Below are 20,293 nucleotides of genomic sequence, written 5' to 3'. Positions count from 1 at the left end.
CTGTGCTCCCGGGCCTGCGCTGTTGGATTCGCGCTCCCGGTGGCCCAGCCGCCTCTCTGCCGAGCCGCTGCCCGAGCCCCTCCGACCTGCTCCCGGAGCCGCGCAGCCCCCTCCGCACGGAACCTCTTCCTCTGCCAGAGCCGCCTCAGAGCTGCTCCCGCCCAAGCCCCTCCGAGCTGCTCCTGGGTCAAGTCCGGCGCGCTGCAGCCCTTAGGGAGCTCGGCGCACTCTCCTGGGCGCGCAGGTGTCTGTTAGTGTCCCAGGGAGCCTGAGGGCATCCCCGCCCTCCTGGGGTCCTGCTCCAACTCCCTGCGAGCGCCTTTCCGCTGGGGAAGATTGGTGCAGCTCCTGCTTCTCCGGGACGGGGCTCTCCTGTCCTGGGGACACTCGCCGCGGCCTTAGCCGTGTTCCTCGCGGGGCCCCTCCCCCTTGGATGTCTTTTATTTCTTTTTTCCTCCGTCTTCCTACCTTGATAGAAGCACGAACTCTTCTCACTGTAGCATTCCAGCTGTTCGCTCTTTAAATCTCAGGCCAAATACGTAGATTTTCAGGATGATTTGAAGGTTATCTAGGTAATTTGGTGGAGACAGGTGATTTGGGGACCCTACTCTTCCGCCATCTTGCCCCTCCTCCTCATGAATAAATAAATAAAATCTTTAAAAAATATATAGCTCTTGTTTCTTTGGAGATGTTGTGCTTAGAATATCAGTCATTTGCAGAAAGTGCCGTGTTGAAGTCTCCCAGTATTAGTGTATTATTATCTAAGTATGTCTTTAGTCTGATTATTAATTGATATACTTGGCAGCTCCCACATTAGGGGCATAAATATTCATGATTGTTAGGTCCTCTTATTGGATAGATCCTTTAAGTATGATATAGTGTTCCTCTTCATCTCTTACTACAGTCTTTAGGATAAACTTTAATTTATCTGATATGAGGATTGCTACCCCAGCTTTCTTTTGAGGACCATTTGAATGGTAAATGGTTCTCCACCCCTTCATTTTTAGGCTGGAGGTGTCCTTATGTCTAAAATGAGTCTCTTGTAGACAGCAAATAGATGTGTCTTGCTTTTATATCCAGTTTGAAACCGTGTCTTTTGATGGGATCATTTAGCCTATTCACTTTCAGAGTGACTATTGAAAGATATGAATTTAGTGTCATCATAATACTTATTTATTCCCTGTTTTTGTGGATTATTTCTTTGGGCTTCCTCTTTTTTTTAAATTTTATTTATTTATGATAGGCACACAGTGGGAGAGAGAGAGGCAGAGACATAGGCAGAGGGAGAAGCAGGCTCCATGCACCGGGAGCCCGATGTGGTATTCAATCCTGGGTCTCCAGGATCGCACCCTGGGCCAAAGGCAGGCGCCAAACCGCTGCGCCACCCAGGGATCCCGGGCTTCCTCTTTCTTTTACTGAGTCCCCCTTAGTATTTCTTGCAGAGCTGGTTTGGTGGTCACATATTCTTTTAGTTTCTATCTTGGAGCTCTTTATCTCTCCTTCTATTCTGAATGAGAGCCTTTTGGGATAAAGTATTCTTGGCTGCATGTTCTTCTCATTTAGGAACCTGAATATATCCTGCCAGCCTTTTCTGGCCTGCCAGGTCTCTGTGGAGAGGTCTGCTGTTAATATAATATTTCTCCCCATATAACTTAGGGATCTTTTGTCTCTTGCTGCTTTAAGGATTTTCTCTTTATCTTTGGATTTTGCAAGTTTCGCTATTAAATGTTGAGATGTTGAACGGTTTTTATTGATTTTAGGAGGGGACCTATCTCCTGGATCTGAATGCCAGTTTCCCTCCCCAGATTAGGGAAGTTCTCAGCTATGACTTGTTCAAATTTGGTCCTCTGTCCCTCTCAGTGCCCTCTGGAACCCCAATTATGCATAGATTTTTCCTTCTGAGGCTGTCATTTATTTCCCTTAACCTTTTCTCATGGTCTTTTTTTCCCCCCTAGCTTCCTTTCTTTCCATTAACTTGTCTTCTATGTCACTCACTCTTTCTTCTACCTCATTAACCCTCATCGTTAGGACTTCCAGTTTGGATTGCATCTCATTTAACTGATTTTTAATTTTGGCATGATTAGATCTAAATTTTGCAGTCATGAAATCTCTCTCTCTCTCTTTTTTTTTTTTTTTTTTTTTAGTCATGAAGTCTCTTGATTCCTTTATGCTTTATTCCAGAGTCACCAGTAGCTTTATAATTATGCTTCGGAATTGGCTTTCTGACATCGAATTGTAATCTAAATTCTGTAAATCTGTGGCAGAGAGTACTTTTTCTGATTCTTTCTTTTGTGGTGAGTTCTTGTTTCTAGTCATTTTGCTCAGTGCAGAGTGCCTGTATGAGCAGGCTGTGTCAAGAATATCAACCACGACCTAAGTAAATTTCGCCCTAGATGATTCTGCCTAGGTCAGAGACCAGATATTGAAAACAAAGATCAGAATGAAATAAAACAAAAGGACCACTAAAGAGAAAAATTTTAAAACAAAGTAGTAAAAATAAAAAGGCCAGGAATCCTAAAGAGAGGAAAAAGAAGAAAAGAAAAAAGAAAAAAAAAGAGAAAAAAAGGGGGGGGACTGGCAGATGGTGTTGGTGACCAAGTTGTAGTGGAGGGAGAACGTAGTCTACCTGTGGGGTTCTAGAGGGTGATCCTCTTGGTTCTGAGTATATTAAGTACATGTTAAGTACATTAGCAGATGCTCAGTCCCAAATTTATATAAACCAGGAATACTTGTAGAGGGCCCCAACATTGACAACCAAAACATAAATGAGTTAAAGGGGGGTGCAGAATGGAAATGAGGAATCTCACAGAATGAAGCAGCACAGCATACTGCTGTGTTCTGGGTGCATACTGGTCATGTTATAGACGGTATTAACTTCCGCCACTGTAGAACAAAATGAGGCAGAGAAAACAAAAAACACACAACAAAATCAGATGTTGTATATCTCCCAAAATTGAGTATGTTGAAGGGAATCTAGAATTGGAAAATATATCTAGTACTTGTAATTGCAGAAATATGAAAGTCAAAAGGGAAGAATCTTAAAAATAAAGAGGTGGTAAAATATTGTAGTTAAGGTGGGAAAGGAGAAAAAAAAAAGGAAATTTATAAAAACGAGTTGTACTGGAAAAAGAAAGAAAAAAAGAGGGGTACCCTCTGGTTCTATATACTGTAAATCCCTCCACTTCCCGTGTAGCTTGCCAGTGCTGATTGGTGAAGAACTTGCTCTTCCCCTGTCCTTCCAGCTGGTCTTCTGGGAAAGGGGCGTGCTGTGCTGATTCTCAGGTGTGTGCACCTGGGGGATCTACCCCACCCCCTGCCGTTTGCCGGGCTCAGTAGGAGCTGTTTACCCCGTGAGGCCTCTGTTCCCTTGGCACCACCCTCCCAGGCACAGGGTGACACCAGGAGGAACCACCACGCTGGCGGCCGCCAGGTCTCCAGCTCTGGAGTCAGCTCCTTGGAGTACCTATCGCAATCCCGAGTCCGCACTGGTCTAGGTCCTCCCGGGCACGTGCTCTGACCTGCACAGCTTGGGGGTGCCCGGCAGCAGGAAAGTCCTAGCTGTCCTGTGTCCTCAACGCTTCCGCCTTTCCCAAGGGAAGTGCAGGGTCCGGGCTATGTCCACCCGGTGCCCTAGGATCCCGGGCCTGTGCTGCTGGAATCGTGCTCCCGGGGTGTGGCTCGTGAAGGCAGCAGGGCACAGACCCCTCTGTCCGGAGACGCTGTCTGACCGACCGGCTTCTCCCGAGGCCCGGCGGGATGCACTCCAGCCCCTTTATCAAGATTCGCCTTGGGGTGTGGTGCGCTTTACGGGGAGCGCACTTCCTCTATTAGTGACTCTAGGAGACTGGAGCCTCCACTGCCACTCCTACAATTCTGTTCAATTTCCCTGCTAAGCGCCTTTCAGTTCGGGAAGAATCCAGTTCAGAATTTTTAAAGTTCCTGCTTCTCCGGGGCTGGGCTTTCCTGTCCTGGAGGCTCGCCACCAGGCCTTAGCGGGCTCCTCCCGGGGCCCCTCCCCTACTTGATTCTTTTTTTTTCCCCTGCCTTTCTACCTTGTTAGAAGCGAAAGCCCTTCTCTGCAGCGTTCCAGCTGTTACTCTTTAAATCTCAGGTCGAAGTCGCAGATTTTCAGGATGATTTGAAAGTAATCTAGGTAAGTTGGTGGGGCTGGGTGAATTGAGGACCCCTACTCTTCCGCCATCTTGCCCTCCCCTGTCCGGTTTTCATACTACAGTAATGGTAACCTCATAAATGAGTTAGGATAAATTCTCTTAGTTTCTATCCTATAAGATTGTTGACAAATATTAGTATCCTCCTGTCCTTTAAAGTTTGGTAGAATTTACCAGGAAACAACCTGGGACTGGTGCTTTTGGTTTTGGAAGGTTATTAATTATTAATTCAATTTTTTCATAGATATAGGCCTAATGAGATTGTCTATTTTTATTGTTTGGGCAAATTGTGTCTTTTAAGGAATTGTTCCATTTATCAAATCTGTGGGCATAGAGTTGTTTATTCTTTAATTACCATTCCAGTGTCTACATGATCTGTAATGATGTCCCATCTTTCACTTCTAGTATCAGTAATTTGCATCCTGTTTTTTTCTTAGTTAGCCTGGATAGTTTCATGAATTTTATGAATCGTTTCAAAGAACCAACTTTTGGATTCACTTATTTTGTCTTTATCTTTTAATTTCTATTCTAATTGTTATGATTTCTCTTATTCTGCTTTCTAATATATGCATTCAATGCTGTAGATTTTCTTCTGGAAAATTCCCTCTGGGTACTGTTCTCACTACATCTCACACATTTTGGTAAGTATGGTTTCAATTTTCATTTAGTTCTAAATTATTTTTAAATTTCTCATGATATTGCTTAACTCATGTGGTAATTAGAAATGTATTGCTAATCTCAACATAATGGGGATTGTTCATATATCTTTCTATTATTTTCTAATCTCATTCCACTGTGGTCTTAGAGGATACACCGTAGAATTCTTTAAATAATTTGTTAAAGTGTGTTTTATGGCCTAGAATATATTCTACCTTGGTCAGTGTTCCATGTTAGCTTGGAAGAATGTGTCTGTTGTAGGATTAAGTAGTTTACAGATACTCACTATGTCCAGTTGATTGATGGTGTTATTACTTTCCAGTATGTCCTTACTGGTTTTCTACCTACTGGATTTGTGAACTACTGAAACAAGTGTTGGAAGTCTCCAACTGTAATGGGATAATCTATTTCTCCTTGCAATTCAAATAGTTTTTGCCTCAGATACTTTGATATTCAGTTGTGAAATGCATGTACATTAACACTGTTATGTCTTCTTGAAGAATTGAACCTTTTATCATTATGTAATGTCCTTCTTTATTCGTGATAACTTTCTTTGCTTTAATATCTACTCCATCTGGAACCAACATAACTACTATTCCATTTTTTGTCATTAGTGTCAGTATGTTTTTCCATGCATTTAGTTTTAACCTATATGTGTCTATATTTAAAATGCATTTCTTGTAGGTAACATACAGTTGGGTCTTGATTTTTTTGTTGTTGCTGTTGTTTTACCTACTCTGAACAATTCCTGATTGGTGCAATTAGACAACTGAAGTTGAAAATGATACAATTCCTTTAGTATCTACCATATTCACTCCTTTTTTTCTATTTGCTGCCCTTTTACTCTGTTCCTATTTTTGTTTCAATCATTTTCTGCCTTTTGTTGGTTTTTTTAGAGTTTTTTTATATGATTCCATTTTATCCCCTTTGTGTATCAGTTACATTTCCTTTGTAACTATTTTTTAGCATCTGTCATAGTGTGCAATATACATTTACAATTAATCTAAGTCTGTTTTCAAACAACCCCATATCATTTCCTGGGTGTTGTACCTCATAATAACAAAATAATCCTAATTCCTCCCTTCCACTCTTTGTATCACTGCTTTCATTCATTTCACTTATATGTATGTATACATAAGCATATACATATGTGCATGTGACATGTCAAAAACATATACATATGAGTATGTTTACATAATGGAATACATTGTTAGTATTATCAAACTTTACCTGTTGGATCAATTAAGAATAAAAAATGTTTTTATTCAGGGCCCCTGGGTGGCTCAGTGGTTGAGCATCTGCCTTTAGCTCACATGATCCTGGGATCAAGTCTCGCTTTGGGCTGCCTGCAGGGAGCCTGCTTCTCCCTATGCCTATGTCTCTGCCTCTCTCTCTGTCTCATGAATAAACAAAGTCTTTGAAAAAAAAGTTTTTATTCATTTTCACTTATTTATTTGATGCTCTTCCTTAACTTTATGTAGGTTCAATTTTCCAACCTTTATCATTTTCCCTCACTAAATAACTTAATATTTCTTTCAAGGAAGGTCTACTAGCAAAAAATTCCAAGTTTTGTTTGCCCAAGATCTTTATTTCTCCTTCACTTTTGAAGAATAAATTCATAGGGTGCAGAATTCTAGGTTCTATTTTTTCTCTAATAACTTTATTTCACTGTACACTTTCTCACTTGCATGTTTCCTGAGAAGTAAAATGTGTCTTACCTTTGTTCTTCTGTAAGTATGGTGTTTTTTCCCTGTGAATTATTTCCAGGTTTTCTAGCTCTGGTTTTTCTATAATTTAAAAAGAATATGCCTCAGTACAGTTGGGTTTTTTGTTTTGATTTTGGCATTTATCCTACACATGGTGTTTGCTGAGCTTCCTAGATCTGTGGTGACATTAATTTGGGAGAAATTTTTAGTCATTATTACTTCAAGTATTAGTTATTTTATACTCTACTTTTTCAGTCTTTTGTTCGCCTTCCTTTCTGTTTATAAAAGTTTTTTGATATGTCTCTTGGCTCAGAAACTCTTTCCTCAGTTGGGTCCAGTCTACAAACAAGCCCATCACAGGCATTCTTCATTTTTGTTATAGTATTTTTGATACTTAGTATTTCTTTTTGTTCTTTCTTAGGATTTCCACCTTTCTGCTTATATTACTCATTTCTTCTGGAATGTTACTTCACCTATTAGAGCCTTTGGTATACTAATCAGTTGTTTTAAATTCTGACAATTCCAACATCCCTGGTATCTTTGGTACTGATACTTGCTCTGTGTCTTCAAATTCATTTTTTCCCTTGTAGATAAGCCTCATTTTTTTCATGACAGCTGTAAACAGGTTTTTAGTGATATGATGATGAAGTGTGAGGGAAGGAGAAACATTTTATAGTCCTGCAATTAAATATCAATCTTTTAGTGAGTCTATGTCTCTGAACTTATCTGACTCCACAAGTTTCTCAGTTTTATTCTTGTTCCAGTAGATGAGGCGACATGGCAATAAAGAGCTGTAGTTGGGTATTTCTCTTCCCCACGTAACTTAGGCTCTGTTTATAGAATTTCTTCTGAGGTCAGTCCTTCTGAAGAACAGAGTACTCTAGCTTATTTCAAAATGGTTCCCTTTGCTTTCCCTCTGACAGAAGTGTGAAAGTATTTGTCTCCAGTATGTAGCTCTGGAGGTAATTCTCACAATATTCTGGGGGTCTATGACTGAACCCCCTGGAGTTTTTAACTCCCACATTTGTCCTCACTAAGCTTCCAGCAATTCATCAATTACAGTTAGGTTCTCCTATCCTGACACTGGTTCCTGCAGTGGTTTCTGCTCATCTCTGCTCTACTAAGTCATGACTCCTTATATTCACTTTTCCCTCCACACTCGGGAGCAACAATTTGTCCTGTGTCTTCTCCTCTATTACAGATCCAAGAAGCACTGTTAACTTTTCAGTCTGTTCAAGTTTTTACTTATTTTTAGGATAGACTGACATCTTCCAAAACTGAAACCCTCACTACTTCTAAGATCTATAAGTGATTGGTCACAGCAAAACAATTATTGAGTTGTACAAAAAACAAAACATGTAGCTATGTTGCATCCTTGCCTCAGTGATGAACCCAATGACATCTTTCAAAATACACAATCAAAAAACAGAAAAGACTGAGAGATGAAAGTGCAGTAATAAATATTACTAGATGGGAAATTTGAATTTAATGCAAACATAGTTATAACTGGCTAACAATGGGAATGTTCACATTATCATAATATGAGAATTCTACATAAGCACCTGTAGAAACTTATCAATATAAATGAGAATCGTAATTGTGCTGAAAAGAATGAAGACATCCAATAGAGAGTGACATCAGCAAAAAAAAAATTATATTAAAGAGAATTTCAGAAATACATAACATTGAAAGCATAAAAGATGAAATGTTGGAAGGAAATCTAAATTTAGAAAGGGGGGCCAATTTAGCCAACTATAGTATAAGATACTCCTTTCTAGAAGTTTAACAAGAAAGCACTATTGAAACATGACAATTTTTAATGAAATAAAATACTCAATTTTAAATGATTCTAATGTTTATACTTTATTGCATGCAATAAAGTAAACATTCTTTAAACGTTTTCATTTATAATTGACAATAAGAATTTTTAATATTTTGACACAATTTTTCAGGTTACAGAACAATTATTATTTTTCAATTAATAAACATTGATTTGCATGGTTTCAGCTAGCAGTCACTTTTACAGTCCCATAATATTCTGCAAATCAAGACTTACTTGTATTTCATGGGTTGGGGGGGACAGTTACTGTAAATTAAATTTTGATTTTCAAATATACATGGCTAGTATTTAGAAATACACTATATACTTTTGATTGCTTTTTCCTGCCTTAGGGAACTGCATAGAACTTCCAGTGCTAAGCGGAATAGTAGTAGTAAAATCTGAAATACTAAAAAAAAAAAAAAAAAAAATATGAAATACTTGCTCACTTTCTATTCCTAGAAAGGTCTTTAATAATTAATATAATCATCCATGCTTACAAGATTACATTTATCACATTAATAAAGTTGCCTTCTTCCAAATTTGCTAACAATTTTTATAAGGAATAGATTTAAATAATGTCAAATGCTTTTCTTTTTGCATCTATTGAGATATGTTTTCCTTTTCAGTTTGCGGGTATGATGATTTGACTTCCAAATATTGACTTAGTCTTTCGATTCTGAACCAGACCAAATGTTATCATGTATTAACCTGAATACAATTTGCTAATACTTAATAGAGAATTTTTATTTCTATGTTCTTGAGTAATATGATTCTACAGTCTCTATTTGTGATACTTTTCTGTGATTTTGGTATCAGGGTAATGCTGGCCACATAAAATGAAGTTGAAATATAACTTTCTCTTATACTTCATGAAAAAGATATTGCAAATTGCTATTACGTCATCCTTAGATATTTCAGATCCACCAATGAAACAATTATGGTTAGGAATTTTTGTTGGAAAGTACGTAGCTCAATTTAATTTTCTAACAGTGACAGAAATAGTCATGTTTGTTTCCTATACAGTGAATTCTGGTAAGCTTCTTTTTTTTTTTTTTAAATAAGATTTTATTTATTTATTCATGAGAGACACAGAGGGGGAGAGAGGCAGAGACACAGGCAGACATCCGGCTCCATGCAGGAAGCCTGATGCGGGACTTGATCCTGGGACTCTGGGATGATGTCCTGAGCCAAAGGCAGACACTCAACTGCTGAGCCACCCAGGTGTCCCAAGCTTCTGATAGTTTTCAAAAAGGGTTCATTTCATGTCATATTTGTGCCACAGAATTATTCATATTTACACCTATTTAAAATTCTGCAAGGTCCACACTGACAGCCTCTCTTTAATTCCTATTATTTGTTCATTGAGAATTTTTTTTCCCTTGATGAACAAACACACACACATACACAGCAACAAATTTATCAATACTACTCATACCTCTATAAGGAAGAAGCTTTTGGCTTAAGTGATTTTTTTTTCAGTGTTTGTTTCCAATTTCATTGATTTCTGCTAATATCTCCTTATATGCTCTGGGTTTTAGTTCCTCCTCTCTTTTTCGGTTTTCTTAAAGCAGAAGCCTAGATTAATGGATTGAGATATTTCCAATTTTACTAACATAAATATTAAATGCTGTAGGTTTCCCACTAAATTACTGCTTTAGATGGTGTCACAAATAATTTGATATATTAGACTTTCATTCCTGAGGCTTCCTTTGTGTACTGATTTTAGAAATCTGCAATTTAGCTAATATTTGGAGATTTTCCAAATATTTCTGTTATATATTTCTTATTTAAATCTGTTATGGTTACAGAACATATCTCAAATTATGCCAACTACTTATAATTTGTTCATTTGTTTATAGCCCCAAATAGAGTCTATCTTGTCTAGGGTCTATGTGCATGTGAAAAGAATGTATTATACTGTTTTCAGTACATTATTCTTTTTTTTTTTTTTTTTTTTTTTTTTTTTTTCAGTACATTATTCTAACATAACAGGTCAAACACTGAAAATTTTTTTCTAGTCCGTCAAATACTGATAGCAATATAGATTCTACAATTATAACTATAGATTTGTCTGTGTTTTCCTTCAGTTCTATCAGTTTTATTTCATGTATTTGGGATCACTTTTATTAGGTATATGTACATCTGTGGTTACTGTCTACTCTGTTCATTTATCATCAGGAAATAACATCCCTCTTTAACATTAGTAATACCCCTTTATCCAGAAGTCTGTTTTATCTGATATAGCCACTCAGACATTTTTTAAAATTAAAGTATAGTTGACAGCGTTCTGTTAGTTGGAAGTGAACAAAATAGTTATTTAACAATTCTATATATTACCCTGTGCTCAACATGATAAATGTAATCACCACCTGTCACCATGCCATATTACAATATCATGGACTATATTCCCTATGCTGTATTTTTTTCATCCCTGTGACTTTATTTTATAACTTGGGAGTCTGTAACCTTTTAATCCCCTTTGCATATATCACCCATCCCCACCAACCTCCCCTCTGGCAACCACCAGTTAGTTCTCTGTATTTATGATTCTTCCAAGGTTTTTTTGTTGTTGTTCATTTGTTTTGCTTTTTAGATTCTATACATAAGTGAAATCATATTGGAAATTGTCTTTGACTGACTTATTTCACTGAGAGTAACACCCTCTAGGTCCACCCATGTTGTCACAAATGGCAAGATCTCATTCTTCTTTATGGCTAATATTCCGTGTGTGTGTGTGTGTGTGTAAATAAATATATATACATTTATACCAACCTTTGTCCATTCACCTATTGAGGCATTTGGGTTGCTTCCGTAACTTGGCTATTGTAAATAATGCTACACTAAAATGAGGGGTGCATAGAACTTTCGGAGTTAGTGTTTCTGTTTCCTTTAGTAAATACCCAGTGGTGGGATTATGGGCTCATATGGTATTTCTATTTTTTTGAGGCGCCTCCATACTATTTTCCCCAGTGGCTGTACTTTATATTCCTAACCAACAGTGCACAAGGGTTCCCAATTTTCCACATCCTCATCAAAACTTGTCTTTTTGATATTAGCCATTCTGACTGAAGTTAGGTGGTATCTCATTGTGGTTTTGATTTGCATTTCCCTTATCATTAGTGATGTTGAACATATTCTCATGCATCATGTCTTATCTGTATGTCTTCTTTGGAAGAAAAATCTATTCAGATCCTCTGCCCACTTTTTAATGGATTGTTTTCTGGTGCTGAGTTGTACAGAGCTTTATATATTTTGGATATTAACTCTTCTTCAGATACATCACTTGCAAATATTTTCTTCCACTGAGTAGGTTGCCTTATTGCACAAATAGTTTCCTTTGCTGTGCCTAAGTTTTTTATTTTGATGTAGTTTCAACAGTTTATTTTTGCTTTTATTTCCCTTGCCTTAGGAGACATATCTAGAAAAATGTTGAAATGCTGATGTCTAAGAGATTACTTCCTATGTTTTATTCTAGGAGTTTTATGGTTTCAGGACTCACACTTAGGTCTTTAATCCACTGTGATTTTATTTTTGTATATGGTATAAGAAAGTGGCCCAGTTTCTAGACAGCTACATATAAAAGAATGAAACCTGGCTAGGATGCTGGGGCTTACTGAGGTAGCAGGCCAGTGAGAGTGCCAAGGCCCTCCTACTGTCTGCACTACCAAAGTGGGAGGAAATATAAACAGTAGTGCTCCATCAGTGCTTCCAACCCTGGAGAGAATTCCAGCAGGCCACCTACCATGTGGTAGAGGACTGGTTCCTTTATATTCCAGTTGCCTCTTTCAAATACAGTTTTTCTGTGGCCCAGGACAGATGAATCTGCTCCTGGTCCCTCAGTACTATCCTTCCCTACTGCAGTTGTAAGCATCCGGGGTGGGTTTATGTTCACTACGATGTGTCTCCAACTATTCTCTATGTTGTCTCTTTCTGTCCTTTGTTATACAGAAGCTGTTTAGCCCTCAGTTCTTTTTCAGGAGGAATTATTCTATATATAAGTATAGATCTGGTGTCTAAAGGAGCTGAGTTCAGCATTACCCTGTGTCACCATCTTGAACCTCCCCAAACCATTTTTGATAGGTGTTTGCATGCTATATCAAGTTCTAATCTCTTGCCTTTAAGATATCTATGTTAGGATATTGAAATAGGGTATCCTGTAGATAGCATACAGTTGGGTTATAATTTTTTAATCAAATCTGACAGGCTCTAAGGTTTGCTTCATCATTTACATTTAATCTAATTACAGATATGTTTGGATGTAGGTCTACCACATTATGATATTTTGATTATCTCTTTGTTTTATAATTCTTTAAATGTTTTAAATATACTCTGTGTGTGTTTGGGTGACTTTTGGATTATACCTCTTTGCAGAATTTTATTAATAATTTAGAGATTTTTTTTAAACTTTATTTTTTTTCCTCATTAAACTTGTTTTAATGGGTCTCAAAATTCTGTGACAGATTTTTGGTCAAGTTGTTTCCATTAGAAAGTATGGATTTTAAAAACTAATAACTTAAAACTGGCACACACGCACACAAAAGCACAAAGGGTCCACAAAACATTCTCCTTTCCTTCTGAAGGTTTTATGATGCATTATTATAATTAACCAGTCTTTTACTATTAAACTTAAATGGCCAATTGACACAAACAGTTCTGAGACCGTTCCTCCTCCACTGATAAACACTGGGGTGGCAGGTATTGGGGATAATATTCATTTAGCCTTCTGAGCTTTCTGGGCAGACTTGGTGACTTTGCCAGCTCCAGCTGCCTTCTTGTCCACTGCTTTGATGACACCCACAGCAACCGTCTGTCTCATGTTACGAACAGCAAAATGGCCCAGAGAGGATAGTCAGAGAAGCTGTCAACACACATAGGTTTGCCAGGAACCATATCAACAATGGCAGCATCCCCAGATTTCAAGAACTTGGGACCATCTTCCAGCTTTTTTCCAGAACGACGATCTATCTTCTCCTTCAGCTCAGCAGACTTGCAAGCAATGTGAACTGTGTGACAATCCAGCACAGGTGCATATTCAGCACTGATTTGGCCTGGATGGTTCAGGATAATCACCTGAGCCGTGAAGCCAGCTGCTTCCATTGGTGGGTCATTTTTGCTGTCACCAGCCATACTGCCACGACAAACATCTTTGACAGATACATTCTTGACATTGAAGCCCACATTGTCCCCAGGAAGAGCCTCACTCAAAGCTTCAGGGTCCATTTCAACAGAGTTTACTCAGTTGTAACACTGGAGCAAAGGTGACCACCATGCCAGGCTTAAGAACACCAGTCTCCACTCAGCCCACTGGAACAGTACCAATACCACCAAATTCGTAGACATCCTGGAGAGACAGATGCAAGGGCTTATCAGTTGGACGAATTGGTGAAAGAATGCAATACAGAACTTCAAGCAGTGTGGTTCCACTGGCATTCCTATCTTTACAGGTGACTTTCCATCCCTTGAGCCAAGGCATGTTAGCACTTGGCTCCAGCATGTTGTCATTATTCCAACCAGAAATTGGCACAAATGCTACTGTGTCAGGGTTGCAGCCAATCTTCCTAATGTAGGTGCTAACTTCCTTAACGATTTCTTCAGATCTCTTCTGGCTGTAGGGTGGTTCAGTGGAATCCATTTTGTTAACACCAACAATTAGTTGTTTTATACCCAGTGTGTAAGCCAGAAGGGCATGCTCACGAGTCTGCCATTCTTGGAGATACCTGCTTCAAATTCACCAACACCAGCAGCAACAATCAGGACAGCACAGTCAGCCTGAGATGTGCCTGTAATCATGTTTTTGATAAAGTCCCTGTGTCCTGGGGCATCAATGATGGTCATATAATACTTGCTGGTCTCGATTTTCCACAGGGAGATATCAATGGTGATACCACGTTCACGTTCAGCTTTCAGTTTATCCAAGACCCAGGCATACTTGAAGGAGCCTCTTCCCATCTCAGCAGTCTCCTCAAATTTTTTGATAGTTCTTTTGTCGATTCCACCACATCTGCAGATCAGATGGCCAGTAGTGGTAGACTTGCCCGAATCTACATGTCCAATGATGACGATGTTGATGTGAGTCTTTTCCTTTCCCATTTTGGTTTAGGTTTAGCAGTGGTTTTCACAACACCTGTGTTCTGGCGGCAAACCCAATGCAAAAAAGGATTCTTTAAAACTTTAATTAAAAATAATATAATCTTTGTCAGTCTCTTCACAAATGGTGTTTGGAAAATTGGACAACCACATGTAGAAAATGAAAGGACCATTTTCTTACACCATACACAAAAATGAACTCAAATGGATGAAAGACCTAACTATGAGATGGGAATCCATCAAAATCCTAGAGGAGAACATAGGCAGCAACCTCTTCAACCTTGGCTGCCACAACTTCTTATTAGACACATGTCCAGAGGCAAGAGAAATAAAAGCAATAACGAACTATTGGGACTTTGTCAAGATAAAAAAGCTTTTGTGCAGCAAAGAAAACAGTGGACAAAATAAAAAGACAACCGCCAGGAGAAGAAGATATTTGCAAATATCCTATTATATAAAGGGCTAGTTTTCAAGATCAATAAAGAACTAATCAAAGTCAACACCGAAAAAACAAATAATCCAGGCAAGAAATGGGAAGACATGAACAGACATTTCTCCAAAGAAGACGTACAAATGGCTAACAGACACAAGAAAAAATATTTAACATCACTTGGCATCAGGGAAATATAAATCAAAACCACAATGAGCTATATGCCTATTAGAATGGCCAAAATCAAAAAGACAAAAAAGGATGTAAAGAAAAAGAAAGCCTCATGTTTACGATGGGAATGTCAACTGGTATAGCCACTGTGGAAAACAGTATGGAGGGTCCTCAAAAATTTGAATACCGAAATACTGTATGATCCAATTAATTCCACTATTGGGTATCTGCCCAAAGAAAATGAAAACACAAATTCAAAAAATTATATGCACCCCTATATTTACTGCAGTATTATTTACAATAATCGAGATATGGAGGCAACTCAAGTGTCCACCAACAGATGAATGCATAAGGAAGGTAAGATATATATGTATGTATAATGAAATATTACTTGGCCCTAAAAAGGATGAGATTTTGCCATGTGCAACACATGGATGGACCTAAAGGGTAGGACACTAAGTAAAATTTGACTAAGAAAGACAAATACCCTATGACTTCACTCATATGTAGAATCTAAAAAACAGGGGCAGCCCGGGTGGCTCAGCGGTTTAGCGCCGCCTTCAGCCCAGGATGTGATCCTGGAGACCCGGGATCAAGTCCCACGTCAGGTTCCCTGCATGGAGCCTGCTTCTCCCTCTGCCTGTGTCTCTGCCTCTCTCTTTCTCTTTGTGTCTCTCATGAATAAATAAATAATAAAATCTTTAAAAGAAAAAGAATCCAAAAATCAAAACAAATGAATAAACAAAAAAACAGATTGCCTTATAAATATAGGATGGTTGCCATAATGGTGGGGAGTGACATAGGGGGTGAAGAAACGGGCAAAATGGGTGAAGGAGAGTGAAAGATACAGGCTTCTAGTTATAGAATGAGTAAGTCATGAGAATAAAAACTAGACCAAAGGGAATATAGTCAATGACAGAAACAATAAACAAAACTAAAAGTCAGCCTACAGAATGGAAGAAGATATTTGCAAATGACATGTCTGATAATGGGTTAATATCTAAAATATATAAAGAATTTATTAAACTCAAAAAACATACAATCCAGTTAAGAAATGGGCAGAAAAAAAAAAAAAGAAAGAAATGGGCAGAAGACATGAATAGACACTTTTCCAAATAAGACTTCCAGATGGCTAGCAGACACATGAAAAGATGGTCAACATTACTCATCATCAGGGAAATACAAATCAAAACCACGATGACATACCACCTCACACCTGTCAGAACGGCTAAAATTAACAACATACAAAACAACAGGTGTTGGTGAGGATGGAGAGAAAGAGAAATCCTCCTGCACTGTTGGCAGGAATGCAAACTGGTACACCGACTCTGGAAATCAGTATGGAGTTCCCCAAAAAGTTAAAAATAGAACAAACAGATGAACATATGGGGAGGGGAGGGAACAAACCCTAAGAGTTTCTTAACAATACAGAACAAACTGAGGGGAGATGGAGGGAGATGGATGGGAGAGGGGCGAGAAGAGTAATACATATCAAGGAGGGCACTTGTTATGATGAGCACTGGGTGTTGTACATTAAGTGATGAGTTAATGAATTCTACTCCTGAAACCAATATTGTACTGCATGCTAACTAACAAGAATTTAAATAAAAACTAAAAATTAAAAAAATAAAGGAATATAGTCAGTGACATTGTAATAGCACTGTATGGTGACAGATATCTATACTTGTAGTGAGCACAGCATAATGTTTAGAGTTGTTCAATTACTATGTTGTACACCTGAAACTAATGTAACATTGTGTGTGAACTATATTCAAAAAAATTAAAAATAAAAAAAATTTTAAAGGCTCCAAATCAATTTTATTTCTTTACAAGCAATAAAATATCCAAAAATGAATTAAGAGAACTCCATTCTGAGTAACATCAAAAATAATAAAACATTTAAGAATAAATTTCACAAAAGAAAAAACAATTTACATGTTGAACAATACAAAAAAATATGGAAACCTTATGTTCCTGCATTGAAAGATGCAATATTATTATAAAGACAACACTCAACAAATTGATCTATAAAGTCAATGAAATCCATGCTGAAATGCCAGCAGGCTTTTTTTTGTATTAAAAAAATATGGGGAAGTCCCTGGGTGCCTCAGTTGGTTGGGCATCTGCCTTTGGCTCAGGTCATGATCCCAGGTCCTGGAATCAGGCTCTGCATCAGGCTCCCTGCTTGGTGAGGAGCCTACTTCTCCCTCTGCCCCTCCCCCTGTTCATGCTCTCTCTCACATAAATAAATAAAATCTTTTTGTTGTTGTTGTTAAATATTTTATTTATTTATTCATGAGAGAGACACAGAGAAAGAGAAGCAGAGACATAGGCAGAGGGAGAAACAGGCTCCACGCAGGGAGCCCGACATGGGACTCGATCCCAGGTCTCCAGGATCACACCCTGGGCTGAAGGCGGTGCTAAACCGCTGAGCCACCCAGACTGCCCATAAATAGATAAAATCTTTAAAAAAAAAAAAAAAAAAAGATGGCGAGGCACCTGGGCCACTCAGTGGTTGAGCATCTGCCTTTGGCTCAGGTCATGATCCTTGAGTCCTGGGATTGAATCCTGCATCAGGCTCCCCAGAGGGAGTCTGCTTCTCCCTCTGACTATGCCTCTATCTTTGTGTCTCTGAAGAGTAAATAAAATCTTTAAAAAAAAAAAAAAAAGGGCAAGCTGATCATAAGTGCAAGGCACACAGAATACCCAAAACACTTTCAATTTTTTTTAATAAACAATGTAGTGAGTCTTTTGTTACCATATTTTAAAACTTACTTTAAACCTACAATAATCAAGATAATATAAAATTGATGAAAGAATAGCTACAGAAAATAACGGATAAACTGGACTTCATCAAAATAAAAAAAATTTATTGCTTCAGATAGACACTCTAGAAAATGAAAAGACCAGTTACATAGTGACAAAAGTATCTGTAAATCATATTTCTGATAAAGGACTTGTGTTCAAAATACATATATGTATATATATAAAGCAATTTCACAATGTATTAGGAAAAAAATTAGAAATGGAAAAAGATTTAAATGATATTCCACCAAAATCGTATGAATGAGCAATAAGCAAATGAAAAGATGCTCAATCTCATTAGAGCTTAATTAAGTAAATGTAAAATAAAACCATAACGAAATACCACTTCACACTAAATTGGCTATAATCAAAAAGACAGACAACAGCAAATGATGATGAAGGTGTGGAGAAATGTTAACCCTCACATACTGCAGTTGGTAATGTAAAATAGTACAGCTGCTTTGGAAAACAATTTGGCAGTTTCTTTAAGAGGTAACTGAATATTTACCCTATGACCCAGCTATTCCATTCAAGAAAAATGGAAACATAAAAGGACATGTACATAAATTTTCATAGCAACATTTATTAATAATAGCCAAAGGAAATAAAAGGAATATAAGTCAAATTTCTGTCATGTTGAATTATGAAACAAAAATGTGGTATATCTATAATATTTAGCTCTAAAAATATATATACTAAAAAAATAAAAATAAAAAAATATATACTAATACATGCTACCACAAGGATAAACGTCAAAAAAATTTAATAAGTGAAAGAGATCAAAATATCATGAATATTCTGTAATTTCATTTATATGAATTATCAAAGAAAGGCTAATTTTTACAGAGATCAATAGTAACACAGGACTAAGGATGGGAATAGGACTGACTATAAATGAGCTTGATGGAATTTTTGGAAATAATACACTGTCCTAAAACTGGATTGTGGTGACAGCTGCACACTATACAAATTTACTAAATGAATAAATGCATTGTGCACAAAAAAATGAATAAATCTATTATTTTATCTCAGTAACACTTAAAAAGAACCAAACTGAAACTCTTTTTTTTTTCCCCAAACTGAAATTCTTAACTAAGAATGCAGTATCTATGCTAAAAAGAATTCACTTGAGGGGGCACCTGGGTGGCTCAGTTGGTTAAGTGTCTAACTCTTAGTTTCAGGTCAGGTCATGATCTCATGAGTCATGAAACTGAGCCCCATGTCAGCTTCATGCTCGGCAGGGAATCTATTTGAGGATTCTCTCCCTCTGCCTCTCCCCCCTACTTGTATGCTCATGCTCTCTCTCAAACAAACAAACAAATAAATAAATCTTTTTAAAAAATTCACTTGAGATCTTAAATAGCAGAATGGAGACAAGAAAAGAATGTCAATAAATTTGAAGACAGATCAACAGAAATTACCCACTCTAAGCAACAGAACAACAAAAAGAATCAAACAAAACAGAATCTCAGAACCTAGGAGGCAATATTGAAATGTCTAACGTACAAGTCATCAGAGTGCCAGAATGAGAAAAAAAAATTATACTGAAAAAAATGTTTGTAGGAATAGTACCAGAAAACTTTCCAAATTTGATAAAAGATAAATCTACATATTCAACTATATCCAGGAAATCCAAACAAGATAAACTGAAAGAAAAAAAAACACTCAGAAATATCACCTTCAGCCGTCAAACTGCTAAAAAACAAAAATAAAAAGCTTTGAAAGCAGCTACAAAAAGCAACATAGTTCAGATGGATTATCAACAATTCAAACTACCACAAACTTCTCATCAAAAACCATGGAAAACAGAAATGGTAGAAAAACATCTTTAAAGTGTTGAAACAAGAGGGGCGAAGAGGGGCGCCTGGGTGGCTAAGTCAGTTGAGCATCGGACTCTTGATTTCAGATCATGGTCTCAGGATTGTGGGATTGAGCCCCAAGTGAGGCTCCAGCCTCAGTGAGGAGTCTGCTGGAGATTCTCTCCCTCTCCTTCTCCCTCTGCCCCTTCCCACATAGTCTCTCTCTCTAAAATAGATAGATAGATAGATAGATAGATAGATAGATAGATAGATCTTTATAAAATAATAAAAATTAAAAACCAAAGTGCTGAAAGAAGAAAAAACATCATCTAACACTTTTTTATCCAGTGAAAAAGTCCTTCAGGAATGAAGATGAAATGAACACATTCTTAAAGAAAATGAAGAGAATTCATTGTAAATGAAGTCGAGATGAAATAATAGTTCTTTACTCTGAAGGTGAATGATACCCAGGGGAAGCTAACATCCTTAGAAATGAAGAACAAAACTGGTAAATGACTGAATAAATATAAAAGGTCATTTTTCTCCTGCTAAGGTCTTTATTATACATAAGACTCTTAAAAGGAGAAACCATAACACAGTCTGGTGGGCCTTCAAAATATATAAATATAAAACACATGGCAACTATT

The 20,293-nt window shown here is 37.5% G+C and overlaps 1 long non-coding RNA gene across 4 annotated transcripts in view; it reads right to left on the bottom strand.

The window, feature by feature from the left end:
- Positions 1-6,464: 6,464 nt before the first annotated feature.
- LOC102157030 overlaps positions 6,465-20,293 on the bottom strand; it is a 78,673-nt gene continuing 64,844 nt past the window's right edge. Inside the window, exon 4 of one of the 4 annotated variants that reach the window (XR_005386348.1) lies at positions 6,465-6,613. This is a non-coding gene — a long non-coding RNA (uncharacterized LOC102157030). Of the gene's footprint in view, positions 6,614-8,369; positions 9,930-14,168; positions 14,486-20,293 lie in introns of those variants that run through there. The other 3 variants (XR_005386347.1, XR_005386349.1, XR_005386346.1) reach the window with 3 other exon arrangements.

Source organism: Canis lupus, chromosome X (assembly GCF_011100685.1).
Source record: "Canis lupus familiaris isolate Mischka breed German Shepherd chromosome X, alternate assembly UU_Cfam_GSD_1.0, whole genome shotgun sequence".
Taxonomy (NCBI): Eukaryota; Metazoa; Chordata; class Mammalia; order Carnivora; family Canidae; genus Canis; species Canis lupus.
Note: the sequence above shows the minus strand (reverse complement) of the source record. Positions and strands in the feature narration are given on the sequence as shown.